The sequence below is a fragment of the Columba livia genome, chromosome 5, assembly GCF_036013475.1.
Source record: "Columba livia isolate bColLiv1 breed racing homer chromosome 5, bColLiv1.pat.W.v2, whole genome shotgun sequence".
Taxonomy (NCBI): domain Eukaryota; kingdom Metazoa; phylum Chordata; class Aves; order Columbiformes; family Columbidae; genus Columba; species Columba livia.
Window position 1 is genome coordinate 11,858,748 of NC_088606.1, and position 13,159 is coordinate 11,871,906.

At 41.5% G+C, this 13,159-nt stretch overlaps 1 protein-coding gene across 11 annotated transcripts in view; it reads right to left on the bottom strand.

The window, feature by feature from the left end:
- Positions 1-13,087, bottom strand: part of TRAF3 (TNF receptor associated factor 3) — a 74,609-nt gene extending 61,522 nt beyond the window's left edge. For 4 of the 11 annotated variants that reach the window (XM_065063439.1, XM_065063438.1, XM_065063436.1 and 1 more), the window contains exons 1-3: positions 12,905-13,087; positions 12,501-12,638; positions 11,773-11,828 (exon numbers count right to left, since the gene is read on the bottom strand). The gene's annotated coding sequence lies outside the window, so the exon portion shown is untranslated. Of the gene's footprint in view, positions 1-11,772; positions 12,480-12,500; positions 12,639-12,904 lie in introns of those variants that run through there. The other 7 variants (XM_065063437.1, XM_065063435.1, XM_065063428.1 and 4 more) reach the window with 6 other exon arrangements.
- Between the last annotated feature and the right edge of the window lie 72 nt (positions 13,088-13,159).

Here is a 13,159-nt window from a genome sequence, read left to right on the forward strand (position 1 = left end):
CATAAGGGAGGTGCTCCACTCCCTAATCATCTTTGTTGCCCTATGCTGGACTCTCTCCAGCAGTTCCCTGTCCTTCTGGAACTGGGGGGCCCAGAACTGGACACAATATTCCAGATGTGGTCTCACCAGGGCAAAGTAGAGGGGGAGGAGCACCTCTCTCGACCTCCTAACCACGCCCCTTCTAATACACCCCAGGATGCCATTGGCTTTCTTGGCCACAAGGGCACAGTGCTGGCTCATGGTCATCCTGCTGTCCACCAGGACCCCCAGGTCCCTTTCCCCGACTTATACTGGAACCTGGGGTTGATCCTGCCCAGATACAAAACTCTACCTCATCATAAGAAGGACATTGAAATACTGGAGAGAGTGTAGAGGAAGGCAACGAAGCTGGTGAGGGACCTGGAGCACAAGTCTGATGAGGAACAGCTGAGGGAACTGAGGCTGTTTAGCCTGGAGAATAGGAGGCTGAGGGGAGACCTTATCACTGTCTACAACTACCCAAGTAACAAGTGATAGGACAAGAGCAAACAGCCTCAAGTTACACCAGGGGAAGTTTAGACTGGATATTAGGAAAAAAAAATTCTCCACCAAAAGGGCTGTCAGGCATTGGAACAGGCTGCCCAGGGAAGTGGCTGAGCACCATCCCTTTTAAAAAAGTGTAGATGTGATGCTTAGAGACACGGTTTAGTGGGACTTGGCAGGATTAGCAGTTGGACTCTATGATCTTAAAGGTCTTTTCCAACCTAAATGATTCTGTGATCATATGGGCTCAGGGAGCTCTAACAGGGAATAAGGCCATATTCAAATATGTATTATTGAAACACTCTCTAAACACTCCTCTTTCTACTTATTGTGTGTAATACTTGGCAATAGGCTCTGATGCCTTAGTGCTGGTGACTAACCACAGCCATTAAGATACTGGTACATCTTTATTTGGCCTTCTCACCTCTTCCTTAGAATTTACTATACTTGATTTTTACAGTTCACTTCACAACATAAAACAATATAAAACTCATGTTCACTAGTGGTTTAAACACTACCCAAGGTACAAAGTGAGTTCCAGCACACTGCAGCTCCACATCTACTCTAAGAGAGAAATACATTATTTCACTTCAGCATTGGTAACAGCATCAAGACTGACACGTTGCATTTAGTCTTAACATCCAGCATTTCATCTAAGATAACACAGGAGGCCGTAGGCCAAGTACTTTTAAGCTCAATGACATCTTGAATTGGATTCAGTATTTGAAATCGGGAGAACAAGAAAAACTAAACTTACATCCTGGGATGCTAGAAAAATGTAGACCACATGAAAACTTAAAAGCAGTGAGGTACCCAATGCCACTGACCCCATCAAGACCTGTTCACTTTGAACAAGAGTTCTGTTCTCCAGAATACCTACATGGGTTCCTGGTTTGGTATCCACTTGCACTAAATGGTTACTAACCGGTACTAAAATTGTTCTTCATTATTCAGTCCTTAAAGTCACTGTTGGAAAATTTTAAGTATCTCAGGAGCCAAAAAGATGCCTAGCCAATATTACCCAAGACGACAACAGTTACTTGCATCTTCCTGCTCACTTTTGCAGTCCATTGCATGCTACCTTTACAGCCATATCCTTTAAACCAGACTGTTTCTCCTCAGTTGCCCAGACTTTAAACCAGGACACAGAAAGAACTGTGATAAAATACTTCTGAGAAATTTCTAATGGCCCTTACCATACTGCTGTTATCTTGCAAATATTTATAAGCAAAATATTTACCCTAATTTTTTTTGAAAATAAATTTTATTACTCAGTTTCATATCACTCATACCACAGAAAACACAAGATCAAATACAAAAATTCTCTTGAATTGCATTTAACTTCAGTTATCCCAAATAAATGCGAATGAGTTAACACTTGTGCCATTCTTTCTTACACATCTTAAACACTGTCAACTTAGTTCATACAATTTCTTCTCAGATTTCCGATCATTAGGAATGTACTGATGTAGCCAAAGCTGCTCGTTGTCATATGTCGGTGGAAAAGAAAATAAAATTAGTAATTCACACTTGTTCCCTAAAAAGCAAATAACTTCAGTGAATTCCACTTAGCCTCTAACACGTTTCTATGGTGTCTTAACTACACATTCTCTGAATTCCCACTATTGTCTTTATTTCGTTGTTCTCTATTTTACTGTTCTTCCTCCTTCACTTCCTAGAAATACTGAATTTTATCAGTCCAAGTCAATCTCTCACAAGCTGTTTCCTTCCATCTTCTTAACCAGCTCCTTCCTCTCTTAGTCAATATTAAATCAAGACAAGCATCCACATTTATTATCAAGAGCCTTCCTGCACACAATAAATTGTTACACAGAAGAGCATGTCCCATAACCCTTTCTCAAAAGATACCTGTGCAAATAAAATCCTTCATTTACGCCAAATCTTATGTTTGATTATTTGTTGATTTGGCATTTTTTTAAAACAGAAGTTTTACCAGCCATTTTTGGTGAGTCCACCACAATACTGCTTTTAGACCTTTTTAGATGTCCCCCCATCACCTTCTTCACCTAAAAATAAACATACACATCCTTAATGCATTACAATACGTTGTCACTTCTTCCCTGACTGTCCTTACTATGCCCCCTCTGATCAACATTCCTGTGGAATACGCTGTTGATGCCATTTTGGCTGTAGGAACAATATCTATTTCTCGACCTGGAGTCTAAGCACAGCAACATACAATGACAAATCCTGTTAATTGCCAAGTCTTAGCCTGTAAACACAAAGGCAGCATCCTAACCAGTTGGAAGTCAAGGTAGTTATCTACTAATACAGCTCATGATACTATCACCTTTCTGTCTGTACACTATCCTATGCATTGTTAGAATCAAGACTTTCTATTTGAGGTGACCAAGCACAACTTACTTCGTGCCCGATTAATTTCCACCTTTGGTTTTAGCCTCACCAAGCAAGCCAATCACACAACTGAGGAACAGCAAGTTCATATCTGATGTGAAGTTGTCTGGCTGGATGACACTCTAACAGCTATCTTTTAATTGTCCCTTTGAGGTTTATTATTGGAAAGCTATAAGTTATTACAAGCAAACTGATAAAAACGTTAATGGTCAAGATCCCTCATACCACAGCTTGCTCATTTCTCCAGTTATCACATAACTGATAACTTTTCCTATTTGTATTATTCCAAAATGGATCATTAAGACCAGACAGAATGATCCCTCTGCATATTACTTCAACCTGCCAGATTTCAGGGAACTACCGGCACTTGCCAACCACACATTTCAACCCTGGCCAACGTTAGAAAGTCAACAACGATTTTTGCAAACTTCTCCATTTGATTTTTTTTTTTAAACAAAAAATTACATGTGAAGAGCACTGGCTGCTGCACATGACTTTAACAGCTGTTAAACTCAGGCCAAGTCTGTTGAGCTAGGCTTCCAGCTGCTGGATCTGAAATTATTTAAACTTTCTAACACCAAGAAGTAGATTTTTGCTCAACTACTTCAAAAGAAAAAAGGGAAAAAAAACCCAACACTTAGTTTCTTAAGAATTATTTTGCCTCTTGCATTTCTTGCTCAATGTTATTTAATGCTACTAAGCTTTTTTTGCTAGCTGGTCACAATTACCTTGATTCTTTAAATCACATTAACAATACTTCTACCTGTAATGAGAAGAGGACTGTGGCTTCATGGACCCAACCTGACTAACTTCTAACTTCTATCGCTCTTGAGCAACATCATTTCTAAAAGTGAGGGGTTTTTTCTATTTACAGGCCTGCAGTCTGAGAGAATTCAAAGACGTCAACAACCTTGCCTTGCTATCTTTGAAGAAGTTCTAACAGCGAGGATTATTTAACACACTTGCTAAGGCACAATATTTTATTTAATATGTATCTCAACTCTATTGCTGTGAGTCAGATGTCCAGTCATGGGTGTTTAGAAGTTTAACACCTCTGACCTACAGTATTTAAGATGGTGCTCGGTGCCTCTTTGTGTAGGCATCATCTTTGTTCCCCAAAGTTCTTCTAAAATCACTAGTCGGTCAGGGCTCAGGCAAAGGAACATTACCATTAAGTGTTTAAGTTAAAACACTGCTCTTCAAAAATAAATGCTAGTGGACAGGGGTCAAGAAGAAGACAGGAACCCAAATACTAGATTAATGAGGGTGTTACTGCTGCAATAGTCAGCCTACTTCATTTCTAGGTTTTATAAATTAAGTATTTCTTGACACTGAATTCCTTTAATACTGTAGTATCCCCATCTACTTCGGTAGAGCATGAATGTAACACACAGTTAACACTTAACCAGATGAGAGCTACAAGAGAGGCAGCTGTTAAAATCTACATCACCCATGCAAAAAACATATTATTTATTTCTTCCATACCTCCTGCCCATGGAGACAGACTTTTTAGTATCTTATCTATTAATTTAAAACCGGAAAAAAAATCTGAGCAAGTATCTCTGCCTTTAAAAAGTATTTCAATAAAGAGAAGTGCTTTAAAAAAATAAAAACCACAGTCATAAAAACAGTTCTAGGCAGAAGCCTGCTTCCTTTAGGTATATAATAATTTCAGTCCCAGCAGCACCATCTAATGGAGAGCTCACCAATTTTTCCTGTTCTTTAACATGACAAACATTTTATTTTGGACGTGTCAACAACTGATACTTTAACACATGGCCCATTTAATACTCTATAAAAAAACCTGATTAGCTACTTGAGAAGCCAAATCATTTCTCCATAGACAACATTCAGTCTTTTTTCCCCTCCACAAACATTACATTCAGATGCAAATTTATTAAGCACAACAAGATGTTTGTTTAACCAGGAGATTTTAGTTATAAATACTTAAAAAAAAGTAATTGTGAAGCAGCAATGCCAGCTTAAAAACACAGTGACCTTAAGCATATTTAAACTTTCCTTCTGAAAGCAAACCAGAGATGTCAGCACCTCTACAGTGTAAGGAACCATAGCAACAGAAGTCACTACCTACACCTGCTTGAGATGAAGTTAAGCATTCCAAGACATCTTCAGGTTGCACTTCTGCTGCAAAACATAGTATGGGAGATAGGTAGCAAATTATCATAAGCATCAATAAAGCACGTAGCATGATGACTGTTGTCGTCTTCCACTGTTTATCTCATTAACATTTTCTCACACAAACAAACATGACAGAACTTGCACACAAAAAGGATCTATAAGGAGTATTTTTTCCTCACTGCATTTTGTCCTCGTTGTTCCTTATATATATCACAACATTGCAAGTAAGGGTTCAGCTACTTTGAACTTTTCCGATTAACTCAGCATATGGACACCCTAGTTCTGGAATAACTGTTTTTTTATGTGTAGTCATATTTAAAAAAGTATTAGTAAAAAAATCTGCAAAATTACAGCATCATATTTTGACTATATGTATTAACAGCTCTATTTACACAAACAGAACAATCCCAAGCTTCTTCCTTATTTATTTTGAGAGAATCTCCTCAGCAAAAATATACAGAATGCAGTGGGCAGATACTTATTTGCTTGCCATATTTTTTTTTTTTTTAAAGGCAAACAACAACAACAAAAAGAACCACCACAACCCACACAACCAACCAACCGAGTAAATCCCCCAAAACTCCCTCAAAAATCTTACTGGCTATAATACTGAAAGTTGCATGTCTAAATAAACCTTTTCAAAATGAAAGTGAAGTTTTCAAGAATTTGTAAGAAGGAAAGAGGAATAAGAGAAATGTATGGTCCCAGATACCGAAAAATAGCTTACGAAGTTAACACACAAATAACAATAAACTTGGTTTAAAACATCTTGCTAGAGATTGCCAAGAGCATTCTTCTGCACGTGCTCAAAAAAAGCCAAAATACCTTGCTGTAACGCAGATACAAAAATACCCTGCCAAACAGTATAAGCAGCACAACAGCAATATCCTCCAGCTGAACTACAACATAGGATCCATTGGTATTTCCACTACATCTCGACACCACGGGTGAGTACTAAGACATTTACTAATCTGAAAAACTGAATGCTCAGAGTTTATAGAAAGAAATGTATTTAAACTCCTGATGGAAAACAGAAGAAGCAGATACTGCTTACTTCAGGTGATACTATGCATTATTAACTTCAAATGAAGTTAGCCTGAATCCTTTATTTTTTCCCCACCAAAAATGCTGAGTTTTAGAAGGTAATGAAAGCCCTACTGCATCAAAAGGTTCTAAAACTGCTAGAGATGTGCATATGCAAATCAGCAGCCTTCATTTATTTAGGTGTCCAACTTCCTCCTATTCAAACCATCAACCAAATGGTAGCATTTTGAGAACAAGTCATTTTACAACTACAAGCGCTTCACCTTTGGCACCTATTGAATGTAGGACTGGTATCCTAATCAGGCTCAACCACAACAGTCACAGCAATAAAAACATTCCCAGGCAAAAGCACAATGCTCCTCTCTCAAGGATGTTGTGCTGAACAGAAAAGGTGACAGTGAAAAGGAAGAAATAAGAAAGCAAGGGTAGATATAAGACACGCACTTCAGACAACAGTAGGGTACATTGTGGACCATCTTTAGTGGCCTGGAAGAGGAGAGCCTGTTAATTTGCCTGGAGCGGGAGGTGGAGTGAGAGGAAATCAAAGCACCAGATAGCTACAAAGAGGTCAAAGAAAAGTGGATTTGCAGAAAAAAAAAAATTAGACAGAAGTGTGAAAGTAAGTGCAAGCCTGGAAACAAGTATTTCAAGAGAAAAGTGATGTAAATGCAAGCAAAGGGGAAAATACAGTCACTTCGCTCAAGTGCAAGGATGAAACTACCTTGCAATAAAAGTCATCCCTTAACAACTCTAAAATGACAAGAGATCTGACTGAAAGCAGCTCAAAACAAGTCACTTCTAAGAATCAGAGGAACCAGCTTCAGAAATTAAGAGCATTTATACTGTTTGGTCAAACAACTTAAGATAGAAGAGAAGCACAGCATGGACAACAGCATTGCATTAGTAGAAGAACATAAAATGCCAAAAGAGGAGTCACTTGGGATGGTTTAAAGGAGATTAAAACAAGTTCAATGAAAATTGTAAGGCTATACTTTCTATGCAAATTCAAGACCTAATGCCAAGATTACCTACTCTCAGAAGGTTCCTCTCTGGAAAGACAGAGAGAAGCTGCAGTCAAACTGGTACAGTAGACATCTCCATTAAAAAAAACCTCTAATCGTTGTTCTAATTACCTCCCTCTATCAAGTACATGGACAAGCTTACAAAACAAAATCCATTCACATTGCCAAAATTTGGTTTATGAGCTGGGCTTAGAAAGTTACTTTAAGCACATTTATTGTGTGAGTAAGCTGGTTCCATAGAATATGAAAAACTTGTTTACTTTTCTAGAATGTCTGAAGCAAAAAGTTGGGAACAAGCACCAGAACAGCTACCGCTGACAAATTCTGCCACGTACGCTCAGCTTCCCATAGCCCTGCATGTTTGCTGCATGCAACAATGGAAGAGTGTGAAACAAACACAGCTTCCTGTCCCACGATGCTGACGGTGCAGAACGGTGCAGCCCTGCAGAGGACACACAACAGGATGCCTCTACACAGCACCTGCAATTCATTTCATTTATCGACAGATGACACTTGTACTGCCCTGCTGGGTCTCAGCACTTCATCCTTTTTGAGGTCCTCAGATGGTAGGAAAGTGCCACTATTCTCATTTTACAGGCCAGGAAAAGCATCACCACAGAGCCAGAAGCCAGAGACACATAAGCCACTAGCTGCATCAAAGTTATTCTCAGAACTCCCAGTCAGCTACTACCTAACCTAAGAGGAAGCCAAGGATCAGAACCTTTTTCTTCCCCAGCATCTTAAAGACATCTTCCATGCTTAAGGAAATGTCTGTCTTGACAAGGCTGATCACCTCTCCAAGCATCTCAACATCAAGTTCAACCGCACCAGAAAACAATAAACAAAACAGCAGTGGAAGAAGCATCAGCAGACCGTCTTTCCTCATCCCGGCGATTGTCCCAACCACTTGACTGAGACATCATGCTTCCTCTTGCTCTGGTTCTTAGACACACCGGGTTTTGATTATTCCTGGCATAGCAGAACAGTTTCAAGAGAAGGAAGTGACACCACTCTTGACTGGCCTGTGGCTCGCTGATGAGAATACTCCCCAGGGAAGTGAGAAACTTGGACTGGAATCCCCCTTCTGCCCTGGGGACTTGGGCACGATGTCACATCACTCAGCACTGCAACATCAAAGCCCCTTGTCCGTTTGGCCCTAACGGAATGACTTACAGTACATACAGCTACAGGAACAACAAAAGAGAAATGCGGGCTCCAGGTCTCCTAGATTTTATGCAGGCATCTTCAATAGACCATCTTCTGTTTCTTGATAGACGTCAAAGCTTGCGGGAATGAATCGGCAGCCAGGAAGGCACTTCTTATCTTACAGTAGCATCTGCAACATGCTTTTCAAGTCAGACCAAATCAAAATAACTCTTTTTGCTAGACACCCAAGAAAGCTGTAAAGACTTGTGGCATTTCAAGTTTGTCTTGAGTAGGCATTTCTTACTTTATTTACAAAAATATGTTTTTCATGTTAATGCAGAAACCACAAAGTCAGACAAAAGTTCCATATTACTCCAAATGTTAAATATTTCTAATTATAAGCTTCCACACAGTCATCAAAGCACATAAAATACAAGTTTCATTACTTCTTTCACTAATGTTTTAGACTTAAGCATTTGCTATGCATACTGTATGTGAAAGGACATGTTCACTTCAGAGCATTTAAGCTATACTTCAGAATTATTAGCAATTTTTAGCATTTTAAGTAATCTACAGTATGTTTCCTCTATACATCAGAGACCTCTATTTCATAAATGATCATTTAATGACACTATGTAAAATAGTGCTGGAATTTAAAGTATTGCTGACAGGCCCACTGATGTTCTAATATCTGCAATTTGTAAAAATTCAAAGTACACAACACCCCAATTTTCAGTACAAGGAGGGAGCCATGAACGGAGGCCATCATGCAACTCCTGTACTGAACTTCTGCATCCACAAACACATTGGGATTTCGCATGCCATGCTGCCCTTGTCTAGATAAACTGCAGAACATAGAATTCTACTAAAAATCACATTTTACACATGCAGAGCAAAGCAGCAGGGAAGAACAACAGCATGGAAATCAAAGGCTTAACATGTTTTAGGGGGTGGAGAGGATTAGTGACCTACAGCTGTGGTATATAATTTTAGAGACACCTTGTTAACCTAGTTACAAAGCCAACAGTCAGTAGCAATTGAAATCACAGTGGCAACAGTATCGTGCTCTCAGTGCTCCAGTAGAAAAGATCTCCAAGAAGAAAAGCACCCTAAAAGACAACGTAAATATATATATATACACACACACATAATTATTCCCAATAACATTTTGCCTTATTTTCTCCGTAAGTTCTAAGATCTTCTACTGTATACCTTCCTTACTCATTTTCTAGGGGCTTTTTTCTTTATTTCCTCTTCTCTTATTTGCCACTAGTACCGAAGAAGAGATCACCTCTTCCTACTTTGCAGACACCTAATGATCTTTCATTGCAAGTTGCCCCCATTTCCTCCCAATCCTCTAGTCCTTTCTCCTTCTAGCTTAAAAAAGGGTACATAAAATTGAAATGTGTTTATGATTTGTCAAACACATACACTGATTTTAAACTATCCATTTATGAAGGTATGGGTTTGCAGCAACCTTTGCCAGCTCTTCAATGCTCTAGATTCTAGCTCACCACAGGTTAAAAAGTATAAGATAAATCTCAGAGTGACTAGAGCATTATCTTTTGTGCTACAATCACACCCTTATTCTGTTGCACAAAAATATACAACTCTCCCTCCTTTGGCTTCTTCACCCTTACCACATCATGAAATCTCCAATTTCACCATCTCCCACCACTTCTGGTGTTCCTGAGCCATACGCCAAAAATGCCAGGAGGTTTCAAATACAAGCATCATATTCAGAAAGTACCCGCCCACAGGCAAAAAAAAGTCTTGGCAATTCTTTAAAGGAACTGTACACAAGAGCACAGACATCTGAAACCAATGTGTAATGAGTAGTCTTCAGACATCATAAGATTCAGCACCTTCAATTAAGAAACACTATTATAATTACAAAAACTAATGAAATCCAGTTATTGCATCATCTAAGATACCAGAGATCAAAACATGTTATTCTTGCAATATCTAATCATACAAAGCCAGTTTAGGATACTGGAGTTGATTCAAGTCATTTCTATTTTTAAACTGCCTTTTCATCTACATAAGAATTATGATCATCTACTTATCAATGCACTTATGTTCCAGTGGTTTAACAACAAAAGTTAAAAATTAAGATTTCTGGTTTTTCTTATTTTCAACATTGCCGTATCTACCAATACAATAGCTGAACTTCAGTATTGAAAAAACATGTTCCTCTTCTCTCACTTAAACTTTTCATTATGGACAAGAACAACGTAAAGATCTAAAATATCATATCTTCATATAATTTAGAAGACAAACCGTAGCAGCATGGACTAGTAAGACTTCAAAAAGAATTTTTGTCACTGATGGTAACTACTGCCATCTTACACAGTTTTCCAATGTACCAACAGTAAATATGCTTATACAATTGTCAAATTCTCTGAATCCATACTAGAACAGCTTCTAAAAACTGGTATCATCAAATTTAATTGCAGGAGGAGTTCAGGAAAGCCTAAAGACTGAGTCATTTAGCATCCTCTTTTGACTAGAATTAATCTTATTTGCTACTGAATGCACTTTACCTTCTATGTCCAGCTATTATTGGAAGCTTCTCATCAAGTCATATTTCAGTAAAACACCTACCGTTTTCATGTTGGAAGAAAGCAACTTTTATAACCTCATAGTGCTGCCCACTTGCAGTGCCCAAACTCATGATACATCAATGTTTCTGCTCTCAAGCTTTGTGACAAGGGGTTTCCCAGTCCAGCCTTAAGAAAACCTCTGATTCCATCCAAATGTTCAAGTATTTCCCATCTTAAAACAAAATCCCTGTCCCTAATAACAACAATAAATAACAATAAACAACATTTACATCTACGCTACTCCATACACAATGTATGGATTATCATTTATAGACACTTTTAGCCAAATGGCTCATTGTAAAGGACAACACGCAGCGTATGTTATGATCTCTTTAGTTACAACTCTAACAATAAGCGCAGCCTTTAAATCCAGGCTTCGACACAAGTTGGTAGCTATTTCAAGTAAGTATTTTCACTAACTATTTCAAATTATACTATTTCATTTGTCTCGGCTAAGTATTTTTAATATGCCTTCACACATACACTAAACACAGTCTATGAATGCAAGTTCAGATTAGCGCACAATAATGCTACGTGCATTCTACAGGACAAACCTACAAGGAAAAATACACAGTCCTACTGAAGGAAAAAACCGCACAAATTACAATCTACAAGGCTCGGTTAGATCTCAACAAGCTAGAGAAGTCGCTGACCCAAGGAGACAGAAAATTTCAAATTGTATCACTGGAACTTCCCACATTTTACTACTACAGAAACAGAAAAAGATGAAAAAAATACTAACGTGCGGCAAAGATCCAGACAGAGGTGCACATACAGCCTCTCACGTCACACACAAGCTCAGATTGGCAGAACATGAGATTACACCTCTTAGCATTAATACCATTTCTCTTGTTTTTCCATAGATAATTCAGATCTTAGACACTTGAAGATACAAATAAATCAAGACATAAATGCCTTACCTTCCTATTTTACAAGCCACTGCAGTTCTCAGATTATGAGTCAGTCATAGGTTCATCTGCAGAGGAATGACTCAGTATAAACTTTTAAACACTCGTTAATTTTTCTAACCTACAACACAGTAATTAATTTAATATATCAAAACCCGGCACTGCAAAACGCTGTATCAAATGAATGGCGTGAAAACAAAGCACTTTTCTTTCCGCTCACGCCAGGCAGACAGCCTTATAGCGCAGGGCCGTTGGAGGCGGACAGACTTTATAAAAATATAACTCCTTCCGCACCGATGAGGGCCAGCTCCGAGCCAGCAGCAGAGGATTTTCCCCACCGCCGAGGTGCCCATGGCACGGCAGCCGAGCGGCCGCCGGCGCAGGCAGCGGCGCCGCCGCAGAGGGCAGCTCGGGAGGGGCAGGGCTGCGGGGGGCCCGGCGCTCGGCGGCCAGACGCGGCGGCTGCCGGCAGTGCCCCTTTAAAGGCCGTCGGCCCGCCCCCAGCACTGCATATGGAGGGAGCCAGGAGCGGAGCGAGGCTTCTGCATTCAAACGACACATCAAAACGCCGCAAGCGCCGCCGCGCCGCCCGCTTGCCGCACGGCTCGGCTCCGCTCCGGCCTGCCGGCCCGCCTGGCCTCTCCGTCCCTCCCCGACACAGGCACACACACACCACGGGGTGGAGAGGACGGGGGAAAGGGAAGAGGGGAGGCAGAAATAAGTAAGTGAAAAGGGGGCACCTGCAGAGCCCTGGAGTGCGAGTGCGTCCGGGCAGGCAGAGTCCACGCCGCCCCCGCCGGAGGCTGATCTATCCCCGGGCACCAGCCGCTGCCAAGGTCCCGGCAACAGGCTGCGAGTGAAGCGCGCTCGGCCCCTGCCTGGTAGCAGATGCCTGGTATCAGCGCCCCGCCGCCGCCTTGCCGCCCGCCGGCTCCGCCGGAGCACCCCCCAGGCTCTCGCCGCCCGCCCGGCCCCGTCCCTCTGGCTAGAGAGCCCAAGTGCGGGCAGGCGAGCCCGGTCGGTGCTGGAGCCCTGGGCAGGAGCCGCCGCCACGGCGGCGGTGAAGCACCCGCGCCCCCACCAACCACCTTCGCCGCCGCACCTCATCCCTCCCCGGGGCTCGCCAAGCCCCACGGCGCCCTACCTGCGAGCGTGTGAGAGGAGCGGGGCGGCGGGCGGCAGCTGGAGCCCGGCGAAGGCGACCGCCAGCCCGACGGAAAGTCCCTGCCGCTCAGCACCGTCTCCCCCCGCCCCGCACTTCCTCTCCCGCCCGCTCAGGCTGGAAATCCCCGGCGAAGCCCGCTGCTCTCCCGGCTCCTCCTCACACACTGAGGGGCGGGCCCGGCCCAGCCGCTCAGCGCGCAGGCGGCAGCGGGGGGCCGGGCCTGCCCTGCCCGCC